Below are 22,383 nucleotides of genomic sequence, written 5' to 3'. Positions count from 1 at the left end.
GGTTGCACACACCTTCCTTGTCCACACTGCTTCTCCCTCCCTCTGCATCTGCTTCCTTTTCTCTAAGTGTCCTGTCCCTGCTGGCCTCAACACAGGTGTTACCTCCTTTCTCCAACAATCTAGAAGTCCCACGCTCCCCTCAGGCTTCAGCCCTGACACCTGCCCCCACAGCCGCAGCCCTCTGCACACCTCCCAGTCTTTGATGTCATCCTGCCCGTTAACATAACTGACTACCCTGTACCAGACCCCGAGACTCAGCACAGCTTCACCGTATCATACTGTCCCAGTCCTGGCCAACAGGAGAAACCTGACAGGTGCTTCTCGAGTGAATGTCTGAGAGGTGGGCGTTAAGTTTATGAACACCTCCTGGAGTCTTTGACCTGACACTTGGAAGAAGCACTTTGTTGATATTTGCCTCTGCTGTGGGCCTGGCAGTATGCTGGCAACTAGAACAGGGCAGCAGCTCATCTTATAGGCGAAGAGTGTGAGGCCCAGAGACAGGAAGCTGCTTACCCACAGCAGCCCAACTTGTGAGATCCAAGCCAGGTTTTCTGGCTCTTCCGCTTTGCTATGGGGTCCCAGGTCTCTTTGAAATGAAACTGCACAGAAATAAAAACGCTGCACTTGCACACACCCACACTGCTCATGGACTTCAGAGAACCCAAAGGTCAGGAAGAGGCCAGGCAGGGGATCAAGGGGTATGGAGAACAGCAGGTGAGATTCGGGAAAGTGGGGTGTGGGTCCTGCCCAGCATCCACCACCCTGGTGGCCCCATCCCAGGAGCTCAGTGGTACTCCTGTGACTGCAAAGGCTAGGCTTCCCTGGGTAGAGGAGCTTTTCCCAGAAAGTGTCTCCTGGAGAAATGTGTCCCAGCAGGCAGGCAAGTGGGTGGCAGTGGGAGGGGACACGCTATGTGTGAGAGCCCTGGAGGCAAGGGTGAGCTCCTCTGTCTGTGACTTCTGCAATCTCCAGCAGTGTTCACAAGGCTTACTGTCCACATCCCTGAAGACCTTGGGTCTCATTCATTCGTTCACAGTCATGTGTCATTTAACAACGAGGCCCCTCACTAGGCAACTTCATCACCACACAAGCATTGTAAACTGTGCTTACACAATCCTAGACAGCACAGCCTACTGTCCATCTACACGGCATGGATACACACTCACGTATAAAGCACATACACATACATGGTCTAGCCTATTGATCTTAGGACCTCGATGCCTAAGGCAACATGAGGTTAAGCCAAGCACAAGAAGGCAACACTGTAAGGCCAGGAGTGGGAGGCTGCTCTCAGCACCACACAGGGCTCTGGCTTCCTTTGGCCTATTTCTGTTAGTAGCAGGACTACCCTACACCAGTGGTGCCCAAACTTTGGCCTCTCTGTGCTAAGAACAAACTGAATGAAGAGTTGTCTTGGGCCACACTTTTGACACAAACACTAATGGAAGCTGGTGAACAGATGAGCCAGTAAGTCCTCACAGAGTAATTTAAATCTGCACCTCATCAGAGAAATTAAAAGCACTGAATAAGCACCAAGTGTATGACCACTAACAAAGAAAATGAACATGAGGCTGGAGAGGTGGCTTGGCAGTTAAGATCACTAGCTGCTCTTCCAGAGGACCAGGGTTTGATTTCCAGCACCCACATGGCAGCTCTTGACCATCTCCAGTTTTAAGGAATCTAATGCCCTCTTCTGGCCTCTATAGGCACTACACACATGTGGTGTATAGAAATACATGCAGGCAAAACACCCATACACATGAAATAAAAATAAATTTAAAAATTAAAAATAGACTTAAGTAATAGAATGTCATTTCTTGATATTTTATGTAAGTCAAAGAAAAGAAGGCAATATAAGGCCTGTGAAAGAGCAAGGCATGGTGACACACACCTTCAATTCCAGATCTTAGAAGGCAGAGGCAGGAGGCGCTCTGTGAGTTTGAGGCCAGCCTGTCTATACACAGTAAGTTCCAGGTCAGTCAGGGCTACATAAAGAGACCACTATCTCAAACAAACAAGAACAAAAACTTCACAAAACCTAGTGGGATGTCGACACTGTATCTGAGATACTGTGTGCTAACACCTGGTGTGATGGAAGTTGTTGCAATGTTCAGTGATCTCATCAGACTTTCTGGTCCTATGTTAATGTAAGCACATCTAAAAGTGGATGCGAGCAAAGTATGATTGTGAAGAAAGGGACGTCTGTAAAGTCTAGGGGAGTGTGCCAGGACCTGTGACAATCTAGTAAAAGCCAAATGTCAGATTCTATGAATCCCATCTGGAAACTGTCATGTGGACACTTAGGCTGACAGAAAAGGCAGTCATGGACACGTCAGGATGATTATTTCCCCCCAGAAGTCTCCAAATCCATTTTTAAAATCTTGTATCAAATTGAGAGGCACGGCTACACATTTCTTGTTGTTCAGGATTTAGACAATTTGCCAAAGTGCATAAAATCCTTAGATTTTATTTGAGCTTGCCATCATTTTGTTTTCTTTAGGAAGCTGTTATGATTCGAAACACTGTGTTGACAAGTTGGTTTTCACCTTGACAACAAATATTTTAACTCATGTAAATAAGCAGTTAGATCCACTAAAAGTGCTAAACTGGAAACTGGGTTTCATTGTCAAGTTCTGAACAGATTTGGGTTTTGATACCATAAATGATTCGATGACATGTCAAAAATCCTAAAATCTTTCCAACGTTAGCCATCCTAACTCTGAAAAGCAAATGTCGCCATAGTCAACACAAACACTTCTAAGGAGTTCTGGGCTGGAGAGGAATTGATCCCTTGGCCTCTATGAAGGTCAGTCTTGATGAGTACAGTGTGCATGACGGCTCCCCTTTATGAAGTTTCTGTGCATTGAGTTTCTGGGCATGCTGCATAACGGCGCTTCATTAAACAGGAGTTTGGAGTGGTAGTCATGCTGTCTTCTATTGCTTTACAAGTCTCTCTCTTTGACAATGGCCAGGCCCCATCGTTGCTGTGCCAGACATAGTTACATAGACAAAGAAAATCACTTTAACATTTTTGTTACTGTTTTGTATATATCTCTTGATTTTGTTGTGTCTTTTAATGGTCCTTCAGTGACATGTTCAGACTGATGCCTCTGCGTGGTATATCGGTATTGCCCTCCCTCACCACAACACAGAATTTAAAATCAGCAGTTCTGTACACCAAAAATATTTCCACAGACTCCACAGTTCCTTCCCATCCTTGGCCATAGTCTGGTGATTTAAAAAATACCTGCCCCCTTTCTCATCTCTGCATAGATTGCTCAACAAACTCAGTAAATAGTTTCTTTTTTTTTTTACTGCCACATGAGCAGCTTTTACAGTAACGTCCATCTGAGGAGTAACTTCATTCATTTCTTGTTTGAGAAGACAAACTTATTTTCAGCGCTGCTCTCTTGTCCTTAGCATATGCTGTGTGATGCACGTCAGACTTGGCAGCACATTTTACACATAATGCCTTTCGTGTCACAGTCTTTGAGAACTTGCAAAAATTCCCTACAAATGAAGCAGCGTGCCTTGCTCAACAAAAGAGTATTCATCTGTTCACTCTCCATTGAGCAATGTTCCTTTATCCAGAATTATTTCTTTTGAGACATTATAGAAGCCATTACTGGTATTAAAGACAATAATGGATAAGGAAGCATGCTTTTATCATTAATCAACATGAAAACAAAAAGCAAGGCTGGGTGTTCCCACATCTCAGCTGCTGATGCAACTTGGTGTGAGAGCTGGCCATAAAGCATGGGCATGGTTGCCACAGACTGGCCCACCAGGAGTACCACGACCATAGGAGAACCAGGGCTTGGGTATTCAGGAAGGCAAGGAGTTGGCGAATGACAGACAGACAACACACTCGAGAGTGGTTTGAATCTGCTGCAATTTTACTTCTGCAACTCAGTAGTTTATATACTATACAGAAAAGAAAACTATCAAGCCATACAAGGAACAACAAGAGCTTGGCAATAATTCAGTTACATCATCTTTTAAAAACAGCAAGCACACAATTATTAATCGGGGCTAGACATATCCCTTCACCCACAGGAACTTCATGGCCCAAAGAGCAGTCTGTGATTTCTAGACTTAGTACAGTCCCTAGACTTATGCAGACTTCTTGTGGTCCCTTATCTTACTTATCCCAGCAGTTTCTAGTTTACCATACACTTCTACTTCTCTGGTTCTCATGGCCCACTTGGCCAATTTGGATGTTGCAGACCCTCTCTAAGTCTTTCTTCAGTTTCCACCACATATCTCTTCTAATATAAAACTTTTTTACCTGCTGGAATATGGACTCTTGTACTTTCTTTAGCGGCTCGGGGTTTTTGAGAAATAGCCCATTTGCTGTATCTGATTCATCATAGCCCCAAAAGTTTCATTTTCTTTCCACTCTATTTCTATAAGAGCTTGCAGAAGAGGGGGATCTTCTAGGGAATTATTTTCTTGACTATTCTTTCTCATAATCCTAAGCAGGTCATCAGGTCCCAGCCCAACAGTCACACCATCATGAGTCTGATTAAGACCCATGACCATTTCCTCCATAGTTCACAACCCAAGCATTCATTAATTTTGGCTGTACTTCATAGATTAATTAGAACATTATCAGAAAAGCAGTTATACAGAACCCATAGCCCAGGGAGCTCATGATCCGTGAAGTACATCTTCTTCGAGAAGGAAGCATAACACGGGCACTCTGCCAGGGACCTCCAGGGAGCTTAGTCCCGTGGGACACGTATCTCCCATCCACCATATTGACACAATTGTTCATGTCACATGGATGACACTGGAGTTGGTGTAGCACATGGTGTGTGTTGAAGTACTCTTGACAATCAAATAAAAACCCTTTCCTAGGTTCATTTGGTGTGGTCTTCTAAAATCTTTTTAGCAATGGTGTTTTGTTTGCCAAGCTATGTAGTTGAAAGTTTTCTCCAGTCCTGCCCAACTCCGAGGTTCCATAGCCACTTATAAAATAATCACTCAGAGGCTTAATATTATTTACAAACTATATGACCTATGGCAGACTTCTTGCTAGCTAGCTCTTATAACCTATGTAAGTTGCCACATGGCGGTGGTATTGCTGGTCTGCTCTCATCTCGCTGTTTCTTTAGCAGTGCCTGGCTTCTCTCTTCTTCTCTCCTGCTTGGATCTCCCACCTGCCTTTAAGCTACCTTGCCATAGGCCAATGCAGCTTTATTTATCAACCAATCAGAGTAACAAATATTCACAGTATACAGAAAGACATCCCACCACAAAGCTACCCCAGTATATGGGACATCTCATGGTGCCAATTCCACTTGACTCTGCCTTTGGAAGAAGACACAGGAAGCCACACATCATTGCCAAACCAAAGCTACAGGTATGTACAGATAGTGACAGCATACATAGATTTGCTTTGTGTGGCAATGTAACATTGTTGTTTACAAATTTCAAACCAGAGGTCCATGGAATCCAGTTACTGAAAACATTGCAAAAATAAAATGTTTTCAGTAAGTTCATAATTTTCTTTTGGGTGGCATTCATTGTAAACCTGGGTCACATGCAGCCCACAGACCATGGGTTGGACGGGCTGCTTTACACTGATGTACAAAGAATAGCAAAGTAATCCTCACATCCCATATCTATCTAGTAGCACACACTGTGTGCCATCCATAATTGCATCTGCAATGCATTCTCCTCATCTTAACTTCTCACTTCTCCTCTCTCTCCTTCATTCTTTCTTTCATTTTTTTTTCAGTGCTGGGGATGGAACCTAGGACCCTGTATAGACCAGGACATGTTCTCTCACTGAGCTATACCCCCACCTGCCTGTGCTTTGTGTTTATGTATAGTAGGACTGCACCCCCACCTGCCTATGTTTTGCATTTATGCATAGTAGGACTGCACCCCACCTGCCTGTGTTTTGCATTTATGCATAGTAGGACTGCACCTCTACCTGCCTGTGTTTTGCATTTATGCATAGTAGGGCTGCACCCCACCTGCCTGTGTTTTGCATTTGTGCACAGCAAGCTTGCTTCTGTCAGTATCACCATAGTGTACCTTGGGCCAAGGCTTGAGGTACCTTTGCCAGCACAAGGCCACAACAATTTCTCAACTCCATTGTAACACTAGGCCTCTTCATTTGCACAGCTAACTGGTGATTTAAACTCACCTCCAACACAGTCCTCTCTCATCTTCCCTATCCCTATGAAGAACTCTCTACCTACCCACATTAGGGCTGCAGTCCCACTGAGGACAGCCTCATACACTCTCCACCTTCATCTGCAAATCCACGCACTCATCTCTGCCTCCTTGCCCATGTCTGACAGGAGTCAAACAAGACTGATTTCCCTCCAGTTCCAGCACCCCCTCCCAGTCACAGTGACCTGTATCTCTAGTCAAGACTTCTCTTCAGCTTCCTGATATGCCCCCATGCCTGTCCATGTGTAACTCCTGATGATGAATGTCCCTGGCTTCTCGAAGCCCTTGGGAGGGCATGTTGTTCTCGCCCATGGTTGTGTCTGTCCAGACCACTTCTGCCCCTGGGCATCTGTCCATCTCTCCTGGAGCACCTGTCCCCTCTCTATGTATGGCTGGTATTCATGCCTCTGAGCATCTCACTTTCCAATTTTATATTTATGTGTAACTTACAGATTTTGTATTCGCTATTTTTCTATTGCTGTGACAAAACACGAATAGAAGAAAGAGTATATTTGGACGTTGGCTCCAGAGGGTTAGAGTCCATGACGGTGGAACAAAGGCATGGCATGGTGCCTGAAGCAGGAAGCTTAAATCACAAGCACAAATTTGGGGGGCGGAGCACTTTGGGAATGGCGCAAACCTTTTAAACCTAAAAGCTCACCCCTGGGGACATGCTTCCTCTAGCTCCTAAGCTTCCCCAAAGAACATCATTAGTTGGGCATCAAGTATTCAAATGCCCAAGGCTGTGGGGGCATCTCATTCAAACCTCCACAACTGTGTTATTTATGTCCCATCCTCTCTCTGCTATAGCTCTGTAAGGGTAAAACGTGGTCCTCTACATAGACCCAGAACAATACCAGGGCTCCTTGTGGCTGAACTGATGCACAGGTGGGCATCATTCACATCAAAGTCTATATGTCAGCTCTGGAACAGTACAGGCTCAATCTGACCAGATGTACATGTTAGCCCCTGAGCATCTAACAGTGAGTGAGACCGGCATAGTTTCAGATCGCACAGAGCCAATAACTTAAGGGCTTGATTCAATAATTATAGACTTTCGTGATAGAAAGTGACAGACATCGCCCAATAGTTCCCAATTCTTTTACATATCTTTCCTAACAGGAGCCATCATTGTACAGACTGGGAAAGTAGGGGTGGGTTGGAGAAAGAAACTGATCTGCCTTTAGTTCTCTGACTTGGTACCGTACAGAGCCAGGACACAAAACCAGTCATGAAGCACTCACACTCAGAGACACATTAGATGGAGTGTTCCTGTCCCCACAAGGCTCTTTGTCTTTTTGGTTTGACAGTCTGATATTCTGTGGAGGGGTTACCATCGTCTGCTATTTGAAGTATCATGGCCACTGTTGTCAGCAGCCACTCCTTCCGGTGGAAACATCCCTCCTGGAGGGTATAGGGAGACTCACAAAACTCAGAAAGGTCATGAAACTTTCAAGATTTACCAGACCCTTCCCAAGATTATATAATCAATAAACGATGGCTGGAGAAAGGAGACTCTTTGGTAAAGTGTCATCCAGAGAAAAGAGTTCACAGAAACAAGCTCATGTGAAATTCATCATTAGAAGGGACACTGGGCCGGATGGCAGTGGTGCACACCTTTAATCCCAGCACTCAGGAGGCAGAGGTAGTTGGATCTCTGTGAGTTCGAAAGCCAGCCTGGTCTACAGAGTGAGATCCAGGACAGGCTCTAAAACTACATGGAAAAATCATGTCTCAAAAAAAAAGAGGAAGGGGCTCTGGATTGCTGCCCATCATTTTAGCTAAGATATGGTATATAGGGGATCCCAAAGCAGCCCCAGACTTCTGGCTGGAGGCCAGGATTCTGGATACCAATAGTTCTCTCTCTGGGCCACCATAGCCAACAGAAGTTTCAGTATCTGGAATCAAAAGGAAGGGTGATCCCCAGAAGTGTACACCCTGCTGATTTATTCTTACTGATCTACCAGAATTCCTGGTGGCTAGAGGAAAGGCGGAAAACATCCTTAGTTCTTCTATGTTCTTCCACTATCCACATAAGTAAGTGGTTGGAGGCAAAGGTGGCATGGAACCCTCACTATCAGTTACATGTAACAGAGGAAAGTGATGTCTTTGCTGAGATGGGATGAAAGGAAGCATGGGGAAGAGGGGCACCTGAATGGGAAATCTGAAGTTTCACTAAGGGAGTAACCCCAGTCTCGGTGCCATTATGCCAAAGAAGAAATGTTGTGGAATATTTGTTTAACTATGTAAGGTGTGTTGCATTTGTTTATGTTGAGGAATATTTGTTTAACTATGTCAATATGTGCCACGCCCACGACAGTGTCGCCTGCATGAAAAATGCCTTGGATGAGGTAGTTATGTGGGAAAGGGGGGCTTGCAGCCCTTGGGTCTATGCCCCTGGCGACCCCTCATCAATCTGCCCAAATCAAGGTGCCAGGCTACACGGAACCACACAGATCTGCTTGCAGAGGCTGGCTGGCACTCTGCCTTCTTCTCTTTGCAGCTGTGATTATTGTTGTTTCCTTGTGTATTAATTCCAAGAAGTTAACTCTTAATGTTCCTGATGTGCCCCATAAAGAGAGTAATGATTCCTCAAAAGTGGCTTCAATACCCCCACCTATGATTCAAGCTCTTAGGCCAACAGTTCAAGAGGGTCCCTAAAGTTTGGAGGAATTCATGAATGATTTAGAGCAGAAAGAACTTATGATTCAGAAGGACGAAGATTCTAGCCAGGAGAGAATGAAAGTAAAGGTTCAGGCACTCATAGGCAATTCACACGTGCAGCCGACAGCAGCTGCGAGGAAGCAGTTACAGGAATTAGCCATTCCTACAAGAATTATCCAGGGACAAATAGAATTTCTCATCAAGGGTCGATGGTGACAACCCCCTAACTTTAATCTTAGACATAATAATTATTTAGAGCCATTACCTTTTACAGGAGCTTATGATGTACATGGGAACCGATGTGTGAATCATAATGATATGAAAACAGAATGGCATAAGTTACAGTTCATGGAAAGATTAGCTAGGTACCGACCCCCCTGGTGCCTTCTCACCCACAGGCAAAGGTTAAAATATTTTCACACAAATGAAACCATGGTTAGAACAATGATGGAAAGGGTTTAATTTTGATACAGAACAAAGGTGTAGAAGGAAAACTACAGCTAGGGCCGTAATGTTCTCTGTCCGGATGAGGAACCACAAAAGAAAAAGTAAAGGCTATACTCATGAGATCTGTTAATCATTCTGAGAAAAGTGTGTGACTACATTGTTGATTCTATGTCTATCACCCTACTGGCCAATTGCCATGTTTCCTCAAGTAACTGTATAAAATTCACTGCTTGGTCTGAGTAAAATTGCAGCAGCTTCACAACACACTCTCGTGTCTGTGGCTGTCTGTCATTCGCCGAATCCCACTTATCCTGAGTACCTTCACCCCGTTCTCCCTTGGTCTGGTGGTCTAGCTGAGATCCAGTCCGCGGCAAATATGTGTTGTATTCGTTTAATTATGTAAAGATGTGTTGCTGTTTTACCTTGCCTGCCTAAGGCATCTGATTGGTCTAATAAAAAGCTAAACAGCCAATAGCGAGGGAAGACATATAGGCAAGACCTCCAGGCAGGGATAGTAAATAGGAAGAGGAACTTAGGCTTGAGGGAAGAAAGAAAGACATGTCAGAGAGACACCAGGGTCCAGACAGACAGACACAGAGGAAGCCAGAAAGTAGGACATACAGAAGGAAAGAAAGGTAAAAAGCTCCATGGTAAAATGTAGATGAATAGAATAAGGTTAAATTAAGTTGAAAGAGTAGTGGGACAAGCCTAAGCTTATGCTGAGCATTCATAATTAATAGTGAGTCTCTGTGTCTTTATTTGGGAGCTGGTTGGCAGCCCAAAGAAAATTCCAACTATAAAGAAATGTCTTGACAGGCACTGAGAACTTTGGAAGCAGAGTCAACCCACGCACATGCCTCCTTTGCTCAAACCCTTCATTTGGTGATGCTGAGGCTGTCAGTCATAACCCCTGAGGATGCTGCTGTAGGAGAGCCATGGCCATGAGAAGGCAACCACCAGCCGATCTTACAGTGGGACAAAATGGGGGTCCTTAAGCCTGGAAAGCTGGGTGGGGATTTAGTTACAAAGTCTTCCAAGAGACTGCTGAACAAGGGACCCAAAAAGTTCAGGAAGCCTCCCCAGAAGAGCACTTTCCCACAGGCCTTTCAGCATTCAGTTCTCCCACTGGGCAGGGCCCATTGTATGCATGGACAAAGGCATGTCCAACCTTTCAACTTTGTGAGACAGTATTGTCATCTGCAAAGCTCACACTCGAGAACAATGTGATCAAGTTACAAAAATGAATTGCAAAAAAAAAAAAAAAACTGATAGTTTTAATTAAGCTATTCTTCACTTCATACAGCTACACATGTACATACATCTGTAGGCTGCAGACCAAACATGCCTGACCCTACCAGCCTCAGTGTCTCTACTCTGTATAGGCAAAGAGGACACAGCCTGAGTACGGCTCAAAAGAAACAGAGATTTGTAATGAAGGATGAGGAATGCCCCAGTGTCCACACCTACACATGGCATGGAACGATAGTTTCCCCTCCAGCTGTGTGGAAGTTCAGTATGGTGTGGCTGGCTGCCTCCTGCTTTCCAGGAATGAAACCTGGAGACCAGAGTCTTCTCTAAAGTCACTCCAGGTGTGAATTGCCCCTCCCCCCCATCAGTCAGAACTTCAACTAAATTACCTGCCCTGGTGTATCACACCTTTTCCCACATTGAAGCACACACAGAAAATGAGCAAACTAACTTGCCACTCTAGAGAAAACATGAGTTGTCTCATGGACTGCTTGTCATGCCAAGGAGTCAAGACTACCTCATTCTCAAGATATGGTGATATCCACAACCCAACAGAAACCCTTGTGGTGAGGCACAGTCTAACTCCTCTGAGCCTTGGTTTCTATAAAGATGATATTAAAAAGAACACCCCTCAGATGTGAGGGTAAAATTAGAAAACCTACACAAAGAGACTTCACCATGAAGACACCTCGGTGCACATCCACCATTCATCTCCTCTGTTTACACAACTGCTAAGATGCACAGGGTTCCTGTCCGCATCTGTGTATTTCCGTTTTGAGTGGTCACCCATCCATATGTATGAATATCCACCCATCCATCTATACCATCCAGTCCACTCCTTATCCATCCAGCCCACCCCTCATCTATCCATCCACCATCCACACATCCATCCATTCACCCATGGACCTATCCTCCACTTTTTAATCCATCCCTCACCATCCTCCATGCATCTGTAACTGAAATATCAGAGTTCACAATGCCTGTCACCACAAGGATAGATGACCTGAGCAGGAATTGAATCTCTGAGTTGGGCTTCATTCAGAGAGGCAGCAACCTGGGAAGATGCAGGGCCGACACCCTAAATATCTGCTTTGCCTCCAACTTTCACATTTTATAGGGAGTGAGAACAAAGGCAGTCCATCATTCCACAGTTTAGTCCTGTCTCTCTGGTCAGCTGTCCCCTCCACCTCTGAGATCTGCGGTGTGGGTATGAATCATCTTCTGCGATTTTCCCCATTATCTGTTTGTAGAGAAGGGTCTGTGTTCTCCCAAGGCCACTAGCCCTGTGTTCCTCCTGAAGCAGCATCTATATTAAAGGTTAATTCAGAACAAGCAAGCCATTAGCAGTGTGTACATAGTAAGCAATTTACAAATGTACATGACACTCCTTTCTTCAACATGCAGTACAAATGTGTTTACAGCTTCTAAAAGTCCCCACCCATCCTCCTGTTCCCTCTCACACTACCCTCTCAATCCATCCATCCACTTCCTATCCATAACCTCCTTCTGTTCCATGATATACCATCCCACTGTCCTATTGGTCCCTGTTACTGTAATAAATACCAAGTCCGAAAGCAGCTTGGAAAAGGGCAGGCAGGGTTTATTCAGCTTATAGGCCACGTCCATCGTCAAGGGACCAGGGCAAGAGCTCAAGACAGGGACCTGGAGACAGAACTAAAGCTGAGACCATGAGGGGCACTGCTTACTGGCTTGCTCCCCATGGCTTGCTCAGCTACCTTTCTTACACAACCCACCTGCCTGGGGGTAGTATCACCCACAATGGGTAGGCCCTCCCACATCAATCATTAATCAAGAAAATGTACCACAGACTTGCCCACAGACTATTCTAATAAGGGTATTTTCTCAATTAAGAGTCCCTCTTCCCAGGTGACTCTAGTGTGTGCCAAGCTAACAAAAGCTAACCAGCACACCACCCACCCATCCGTGTCCACCCATCTATTCATCCCTCATCCATCCATTCCCTAACCATCAACCCATGGCCTCTCTCCCACATGCACACTATTGTTGCCTCTATTTTATAGATGAATGAACTGGAGCTGAGAGAGTTTCTATTATTCATTTACCAGATGATAGCTACTCCTCGGGTTATACTGTAGTCTAAAGACAGCCTAGTCATTCACAGGTCCATAGTAAGCATGCAGCATGTACCTGCTGTAGGCATGAACTCCAGGCTCTGTGCCTAGTGTTGAAGAATAATGAAACACAGTAATCTTTGAAAAACCAAGAATTTGAGACTCACATGCCATCAGGGTGAAAGTCAACTACACAATACATCAGTAGCATCTAGAGGAAAAAATGCACGATGCCCCAGAGATCTTGGAGAGGACAGAATTTGAGCAGGATTTAAAATTCCATATCATCCAAAAAATCTGTGTAAAAAATTACATCCATTTGAAATATAAGATTTAAAGAATCTTGAGAGGAGAACGCATCTGTCGATCTATGCTGTAATCCCGGGTTATTTCAGAATGATGCTCCTCTAGTCTCTATCCTGGCAGCTTAGTGTGTTCTGAGATACTATTTAGAAAGGAATTACAATTTCTTTCATTTAGCACAATGAACTTGAGGTTTATCCATCCTGTTGAATCTTAGCAATATAGCAATATTTATTTCCCTCTTAATATTACACAGCATTCCATTTTATGGCTATGACAAAGTTAATTCATCCATTTACCTATTGAAGAAAACATTTCTAGACTCTGTTTATTGCAGATAAAGCCACTATGATCACCTGCCTATGCATTTCACTTCATTTGAGTAAATACCTGGGAATGATTTCCTGGGTCATGTGACAAACATAAACTCCCTAAGATGCCACCGAGCTGTTTTCCACAGCAATGACGCCTTTTCACTTTCCTACCAGTTGTCCGTGAACAACGCGGTTGCTCCCTAACTTCACCAACAGTTTGTGCTATAAGTTTAAAATCATTTTATGTTATCTATTCTAGTAAGTGCACAGTGGTAGTTTCTCACTTTGCCTTTAATTTGCATTGAAGGCATTGAGTGTATTCCCTTGATATGTACATTGTATATCTTCTTTGTGTGTCTGTGAGTGTACGTATTTATACACCTGTCTATGCATGTGTTCCGGGGTGTATGTATGTGTACACCTGTCTACACATGTGTTTGGAGGCTAACAGACAAACTTGGGGGTCATTTCTCAGATGTCCACCTTTTGGAGGGGGCTAGAGCTTCACAAGCAGGCTTGGCTGGCTCACAGTGAGTCCCAGGGATCCATTTGTCTCTACCTCGCCAGTACTGGGATTACAACCACACACCACCACTACACCTGGTTTGCATATCCTTTGATCTTATTTAATCTTTTGTCCATTTCTTCTACACCACTTTTGTGGTATTGAGTTTTGAGGGGTTTTTTATGTATTCTGGATAAAAGTCCATTGTCAGCTCTAAGACCCGCAAACACCTTCTCCGACTGCACGCCGCCTCTTCACAGCCTTTATGGTGTCGTGAGGGAGTTAACTATTTCTCTACTGAGTTTTCTTCCCCTTTGAAAATGGGGCACACTTCCTGGGTCTCCATGCATTCACTTCTTTCATTTCATTCTGAAACTTTTCATTATTGTGCTTCAGAAAGGGAATGTCTGTTGCATTGCTCTGGAGCACGTTGCTGGGCTCGTCTGACTTAGAAGAACGCTAAGCACATTTAAGCTGTGGTCGTGGCTTGCCTGTGGCATAGCTCAGTTCCCAGGTCAGTGGTTAAGTGCTGTCCAGCTACTTTGAATCTGCTCTCAGCATGCGTGGTTTGGGGGATCCTTTAAGCACTCCAACAAAGTTCCCACACGGAGTACAGGTCTTCTTGCCTGGGTTTCCTTCCTCTCCCACCCTTTTCTTTCTGTGACTTCCTAGACACTGTACTCCTGTCCCTCAAGAAGACTATGGCTTTTCTCGTTGGTTTCCCCTTGTAAGAGCGCAGCTCATCCTCAGTCTAAAGCTGCAAAGGAAGGGGGTTCCTGCATGCTGATCCCTTCCGCACCTTGATTCTACCTCCAAATGCACCTACTTTAATTGTTTTCCAGTGGCTTCAATGACCTCGGGTTTTTGGTTTTTGCCAGTGGCCCATATTTCTAAGAGAATTGGTGTCTGGTAGGCATTAACTTGCCACACTTAACCAGAATCCTAAGCTGGATTTTAAAGGGAAAGATGCTCCTTATTTTTGTAGAAATAGTAGGCAAAAGTGTCCAAGACAAAGGGGTGAGCTTCACCAAGGTAGAAATAATGTGGCAAGCTCAAGCTTTGAAGAAACAAAGGCACATGCGCGCGCGCACGCGCGCACACACACACACACACATACACGCACACACACACACGCACACACACACACATGCACACACAAACAAACGCATGGCACTGGAGGACTGGGCATCACTAGAGCCTGCTTCCGCCACAAGAGAATTGAGGCAGTGAGAGCTTCTAATTCTGAATGAAGACCAAATCCTACCACGTCTGACTTCCATGCACAGCCACTCAGAAAGCATCTCTCAAGGAGAATGCACAGTTTGGGCCCACTGCTGGAGATGAAGTCTGGGAACTTACTGCTAACAATCAGATACTGTCAACAAAGGGGCATCATTTCCTGTCTCTAAGATTCTTGCTTATTTCTGTGACACATACATGCATTTATCCAGAAAAGGCATGGCACAGGCTCTCTGTCAATAACTGGAAGCTGTTCTCTTAGGCACCCCCTCTCCCTCCCTTGTCCCTTAGCCTGAGGAAGCAGTGTGCACAGCGCTGGAGCTGGAGTCTTCAAACGTGGGCCGGCGGCGCCACTGCCTTTCAGTCCTAGGAAGCTCACAAAGGCGCCAATGCAGAGAGAAAACCGGAAGTGAGAGCCGGTTCCTTCCATCTGCCTCATGCCCTTCTGACCTCACCCAGCTAAAATAATTTTAAAAACTCATTTTTAATGGGTCACAACTTTTGATGACCATTTGTGCTCATTTGAAAATTGTGCTCATGGTGGGAAAATAAACCTTGATGGCTATTTTTACTCTACCTACATCTCTGTGTGGCTCTGGGAAAGAGGGAAGTCAAAGATACCATGGGCTTGCGTCCTAGACCAAAGAGAACAGTAATGGAGCACCAGTGTCCATCACTCCCGGCTTCCTGAACGCAGACACAAGGCTTCCAGCTGCCTCCAGCTCTGCCGCCATGACTTCCTGGCCATGGTAGACTGACTATGCCCTCAGACGGTCACCCACATTAAACCCCTTCTCCTTTAAATTGCTCTTGTCAGGCATTTCGTCACAAAAGAAGACAAGTGAGACACTGCCCAGTGTCATCCATACCCTCTGTGAGGTAACCAGCCAACACCTCCAACACCTCCTATGGCTCCTAATCACCCCCACAGCAAGTGGAAAACAAAGCCAATGTCTGTCTTCAGGACCAGCCTTGTCTAGGGCTGGAGGGAGGGGCTTCCCTGACTGCCCTCCCTCAGACTTTCTCTGCTGTCCCCAGCCTCCACTTTCCTGTCCCCTCAATGCTGGGGACTCCATCCAGGATTTGGAGTTCAGCTTAATCATCACTCTTTGGTTAAGTTTTCAGCAACTCCCAAGCTCAGCAAGGACCCTGCATCCTCTCAGGCTCCCTGGAGACAGCTTTTTTTTTTCCTCATTGGTTTACATTCACTGTACATGGGCCTGGATTACACAAGGACATTTTTATAAGTATGCAATGTACACTGACCGCTCTGTCCCCCATACCACCCCACCACCCCTGCACTAGTTGGTCTGATGTTGGCTTGACACAAGCTATAGTCATTTGGAAAGAAAGATCCTCAATTGAGAAAATGCTCCCACCAGCCTGCACTAAGAACATTTTCTTGGTTGGTGATGTGGGAGGGCTCAGCTCACTATGGGCAGTGCTAACCCTGAGCAGTGATCCTCGATAGTATAAGAAAGCAGGCTGAGCAAGCCATGACAATCAACCCAGCCAGCAGTGCTCCTCTATGACTTCTGCATCAGTTCCTGCCTCCAAGTTCCGTCCTTGAGTCCCTGCCCTGACTTCCCTCGATGATGGGCATTTAAGCTATAAGATGGAATAAAACCCTTTCCTCCCCAGGTTGCTTCCCACCATGAGGTATTAACGTGGCATTGGAGACCCTACCTAAGACACCCCCCTTCTCCTCTGTCCCATTGGTCTCCTCTGTTCATCTAGGCAATTTTCATGTCACATATACATACATGATTGTGCATACCCATTTAAAATCTAGGAACTGCAAATAAAAGGAAACGTGGTGTTTGCTTTCCTGAGACCAACTCAATTTTTTAAATATGATTGTGTCCATCCACTTTCAGGCTTCTCTCCTTTTATTCGACATCACTGCTGAGGAGAGTTCTACCATGCAGCTCGTGTGAGCCTGAGCTCTGGAATCCTGCACCTGTTTGGGTCCCCGATCCACCAGCCACTGCTGTGTGCCACAGGTGAGTTCTGTCATACTTTCAGCTTCTTTTAGCCTTTAAATACTGATAAACCACAGCAGCCTGCAGGGCTGTTGGGGAAATAAGTGGAGAGACTCAGGTAAAGCGTTTGACATAAAGTAGGCATTCAATATAAAAGAACTATGGGCCATCATCACAGTTCCTCCCTTCATCAATACATCTGTCTGGGGCCTGTTCTGTGCTGGGGTGGAGTGGCCAAACTTCAGCCTACCTCTTGTTTACAACGACGAACTATCACCAGACCATAGCCGCCCTGGTTCTTCAAATATTGCTGACATCCCAGAGCTTGGCCACCCTCCTTCTTCACGTATCATTGAATCCCAAGATTAACCCTGCGTTATTACACAGAAGCCGGGTGGTTGCTGACCTCGAGATTTCGCTACATTGTTATTTCCAGAAAATGTTGCTGATCCCTGGCCTTGAACAATGCCTGGGGAGATTTTCTGAGAATGAGTGATGCGCTAGCAGGTGCTGCGGCTGCTGTGGGAAAGCGTTAGGCCAAGGGAAAATTTCCTCTACTGTTTCTTTCGGCAGGTAGGCTTTCCCTCTGAACTAACTAGCATTTAAATATGACAGCTTGATTAGTAACTGCATCACAGCGTTGGCTGGCTGCACCGGTGGGTGAAGAAGCCCTGGTGAAAAGGAAAAGGGAAGAAGGATAATTGGGAAGAGAAAGGAGTCCTGGGAATCAATTGCACAGAAGCAGCCCCGCCCCTCCAAGCCGCCTCGGGCCCTAGAGCCACGCCCACTCTGATCCTAGGGCCACGCCCCCTCTGAGTCAAGCCTGGACTACAGCTGTAGTTTAGCCCCCGCCCGGCAAGTGCAAACACACAAACAACTTTTGTTGGGTGAGTGAATTAGAGGCCTGGGGAGGAAGATGACAAGTGTGAAACCAGAAACAGTCTGTAGCTTTACCTCTTTAGTGACTTCAAAGAGGTCTCTGCTCCTGTGGGGCCAGGAGCCTCACCCTGTGCACCCCACCTCCGCCCCAGCCCCTAGTAGCACTGGTATGTAAAAAACTCCCACATTACTCCTTTGTAATATCCTGTACTACTTTTGGAGAAAACTGAGCATGTCTGAAGGGGTCCCGGTCAGCCCTTTTGACCTTTCGAACATGTCTTCCATGATCGTTAGCTAAGCATAAACAAAAATGTGTTTACTATCTTTCCTTCTTGAAATGTGACCTTAAACTGAGCTTGCTCAGAAATGAGCTCCTTAACTGAGCACATGCAGGAGAGGTGGCTCACAAGCCACCTTTTTTATTTTAATTACATAATTTGTTAATTGATTCTTTGGGAATTTCACATCAAGCATCCCAATGCCACCCATCTCCCAGTACTTCTGTATCTGACTTTCTTCCTTGTGGTATTCCCTACCCCCAAGGAAAACTTAAAAGAAGTAATAAAAATAAAAAATACAAATAAGAATATTAATTTAAAAACAAACAAATAGGGCTGGAGAGATGGCTCAGAGGTTAAGAGCACTGACTGTTCTTCCAGAGGTCCTGATTTCAATTCCCAGCAACCACATGGTAGCTCACAACCATCTGTAATGAGATCTACTGCCCTCTTCTGGCCTGCAAACATACATGCAGGCAGAACACTGTATACATAATAAATAAATAAATATTTTCAAATAAATAAATAAAATAAGAAAGCACACTCCATTCCTCCATCTTTCCTGCCTCACCTCTTTATTCATCTTAGTGGCATCGGGGAGCTGCGGTGTATCATCGGGGAGCTGCAGTGTATCATGTAGTAGGGAGCTGCAGTGTATCATGTAGTAGACTCTTTTGTCCAACCAGCTTTACTTGCAAATGTTCATTGTGTAGTGTGTTGTTGGTTAGGCTCCAGGTCTCTGGCTTCTGGTACACCATCAATGCTGGACCCTCACTGGATCTCCTCTCCTACCCTGTTGCTGCCCTGAGAGTCATGGAGAGCCTGTGACTATGTTTCTGTAGGCCCCGTCCTTCATGCACTCCAACAGATAGGGTAGATATTGGGGAGTGCCAACTCAAAGCTCTGGATGTTAGCTAAGTTGGTCAGCTCAGGCTGCTGGGACCATCACCCTCAGGTGAGGCGCAGAGCCAGCTCTCCCAAGGAGTCGAGGGAGCAGCTCTCCTATGAGGGGCAGGACCAAGGTGGGAGGCAGGGTCAGCTCTCCAGTGAGGAGGGGGGAGCTGGTTCTCCTCATGACAGTGAAGGGCTGGACCAGCTCAGCACTGCCCTTGTAATTCAACACATAGTTCAACACATTGTTCACATGGGCCTCTGTGGTAACACAGGCAACAGACATCAACACAGACCCTGTGTCTGAACCACTGACCCAGACATGGCCCTCAGCAGCATTTTGGGCCCAGTTGTCACCATGGCCCCCAGGTGGCAGTGCAGGCAGGCCTCTTATATCAGGATAGGCCCAGCATGGTGCCGGGACTCCAACATGACCCCTGGTAGCAACCCAGACCTGGGAGGCTACACAGCCTTTGATGCTAACAAGAGCCACAAGCATCAACTCTGACTCTGGCTTTGGGAGGGCTACAGGCCCAGATTTGGGCCTTGACCACAGCTAGGCCCCGGATGATGAGGCACCTTCTTAAGAACATGCATGGCTTCCTGAGTGAAAACACCCATTTTCTTTGTGAGGGTTGGAGGTGAGCATTTCCTTGAAATAATTTCCACATTTAACTTTGGGAAGCAATAAATCTCCTCTTTCATTTCTCAGCCCTGCTTGGCTTGAGCTTTGCGCCACTCCATTCGGTCACAGTTGGAAGATGGAGAGCAGTGAGTAGCCACAGAAGCACAGAGAAAGAAAACGCTCATAGATGGAGCAGCAGCTATCAGGCTTGGTACCCACACATCAGTGAGGTCGTTAGCCAGTTTTACAGATGATAAACCAAGACCCAGGAAGTGGACTGTGGTCTGTTTGTGCTTACGGTCTAGACGTCCCTCAAGGGTAACAATAAGCAGTTCTTTAGGCTTAAGATGTGAATGATAAGTAAGACATAAGGAAGCATTAACAGTTTACTAAAAGCTCCTCCACCATCATCTTCAGCCAATCAAATCAACTAAAGACATTAAATAAAATAAATTAAAATTAAATAAAATAACGCCACATGTGTCTTGATCACATATTCCAGGCTATTTTTCTGGGTTATTTTATTTTTGCTTTGTGTTTTTGGTTTTTTGTTTTGTTTTGCTTTTTGGGTTTTGTTGCTGTTGTTGTTCAATTTGAGACAAGTTCTTGCTATGTAGTCTGACTTAAACTAAAGATCCTCCTGCCTCAGCTTCCTTGATGATGGAATTACTGTTGTGTGTGTGTTAGGACTTGCCTTGATTTTTTAAATATCTTTTTAAATTTGTGTGTGTGTGTGTGTGTGTGTGTGTGTGTGTGTGTGTGTGCCTACATGAGCTTCTTGTGTTCACCATGTGTGGCACGTGCCAGTAGAGGGCAGAGGAGGGTGCTGGATCCCAGGGAACTGGAGTTACAAGCAGCTATGAACTGCCTGGTATGGGCGCTGGGAACCAAACCTAGGTCTTCTGCAGGAACAGTAAGTGTTCTTAGCTGTGAGCCACCTGTCCAGCCTCTGATGTTGTGTTAACCTCATACAGCTATGCTATGCTCTAGAGCAGTGGTTTTCAACCTTCCTAAGGCTGCGGCCCTTTAATATGGTTCTTCATGTTATGAATCATAATGTAAGTATCTGATATGTAGGATATCTGATATTCCAGCCCTTCTGGGGTTGTGACCACGGGTTGAGAACCAAGGTTCTGGAGATTCTGAAGGATCCCTAGGGCTGTGAGTCTCTAGGACTCAGACCACTAAGTCTCTCTCATTCTCTACGTCATTGCAGAAAGGCTTTCTTGGTTTCCTTCCAGCAAGAGATCCCCGGATAATGCTGTGGGGATAGAATGATGGAACACCATCATTATAATACTGTGCAAACAGTTTTCAGTACCTTGAGTCCAATACCACACATCAGGCCAAGCAGCTCCACTCTGAAAGATCTGATCATTAGGTTCTTATAATCACATACCCTGTTTTCTCAGAAATATAAAAGGAGGCTTTGCAGGTAGAAAGAAGGTGTTCTTTTCCAAGTGTCCGCTGAACCGGGGAGAATGTGATGTGAATGTTACCTCTGGAAGCTGGAGTACGTGGAGCGTGTGGTTGGTGCCTTTATACCTGGAAGGGCTTTTACTTTTAATGGCCCATAATACAAAGAGGCTTAGAAATACAAAAAGGCTTAGAAGACAAGGCTTTGTTTCAGACTGGATTTCACCAAATACACCAGAGCCACAGACAAGTGTTTGGTGTAACAGTGTCTCGAGGGACCGTCACAACTGGGCTGTGGACCTCCCTGGTACTTGAGCCCATTCTTGGCCAAGGTCCTGTGGGGCATTGCCCCTTTCATTGTTTTGAACATTAAGAGGGAAAGCCCAGGCTTAGTTCACCAGCTGCTGAACCCCGTTGTTCTTCCTGGCAGCCTTAGCTTCGGGTTCCTGCTCTTTCCAAAAGGCAATGGAGCCAAACGTGATAGATAGCTGGGAGACTAGAGAGATTAAAAGCCGTCAACGTTTCACAGAAGTAGATGGCAGAAATGTCAGACAACACCGTAATTATGCTGCTCCGCACGGCTTATGGAATCTTTAAAAGGTGGAGTGAAACCCACTGGGTTACTGCCGTCCTCTGAGGACAACGGCTCTCTGCTCCCCTTGCCTGTGGGTGGGGCACAGGCCTGTCTTGTTCTGTCCTCCCATTTGGAGGTTCTGCCTGGAGTCCCCTCAGGTCAGGTGACTTCTTTCCCTAGTGGTCCATGTCTGTCTCACTGACAGCCAGAGGCCCCTGTGATGGGGCAGGCAGGGCATGGTGCTGAAGGCTGTGCAGGGCTAGTGAGTGGGGAGCCAGACCAGCTGCCATTGTAAGCAATTTCCTTGTGTTGACCCACTGCTCTGGGCAATAGCTTTGCTCTCACACTGTGTGGTGGTATTGTGTTCCCCAAAATATTGTGCACCCTAATAAACTTATCTGGGGTCAGAGAACAGAACAGCCACTAGATACAGAGGCTAGAAAATGGTGGCACTCACACCTTTAATCCTAGCCTTCTGGAGGCATGGATCTCTGTGAGTTCAAGGCCACACTGGAAACAGCCAGGCATAGTGACTCACGCCTTTAATCCCAGGAAGTGATGGCAGAAAGGTATATAAGGCGTGAGGACCAGGAACGAGGCTGATTAAGCTTTTAGGCTTTTGAGCAACAGTTCAGCTGAGATTCATTCTGGATGAGGACTGAGAGGCTTCCAGTCTGAGGAAACAGAATCAGCTGAGGAATTGGAGAAGTGAGATGGCTGTGGCTTGTTCTATTTCTCT

This window comes from Onychomys torridus, chromosome 8 (assembly GCF_903995425.1).
Source record: "Onychomys torridus chromosome 8, mOncTor1.1, whole genome shotgun sequence".
Taxonomy (NCBI): Eukaryota; Metazoa; Chordata; class Mammalia; order Rodentia; family Cricetidae; genus Onychomys; species Onychomys torridus.
Note: the sequence above shows the minus strand (reverse complement) of the source record.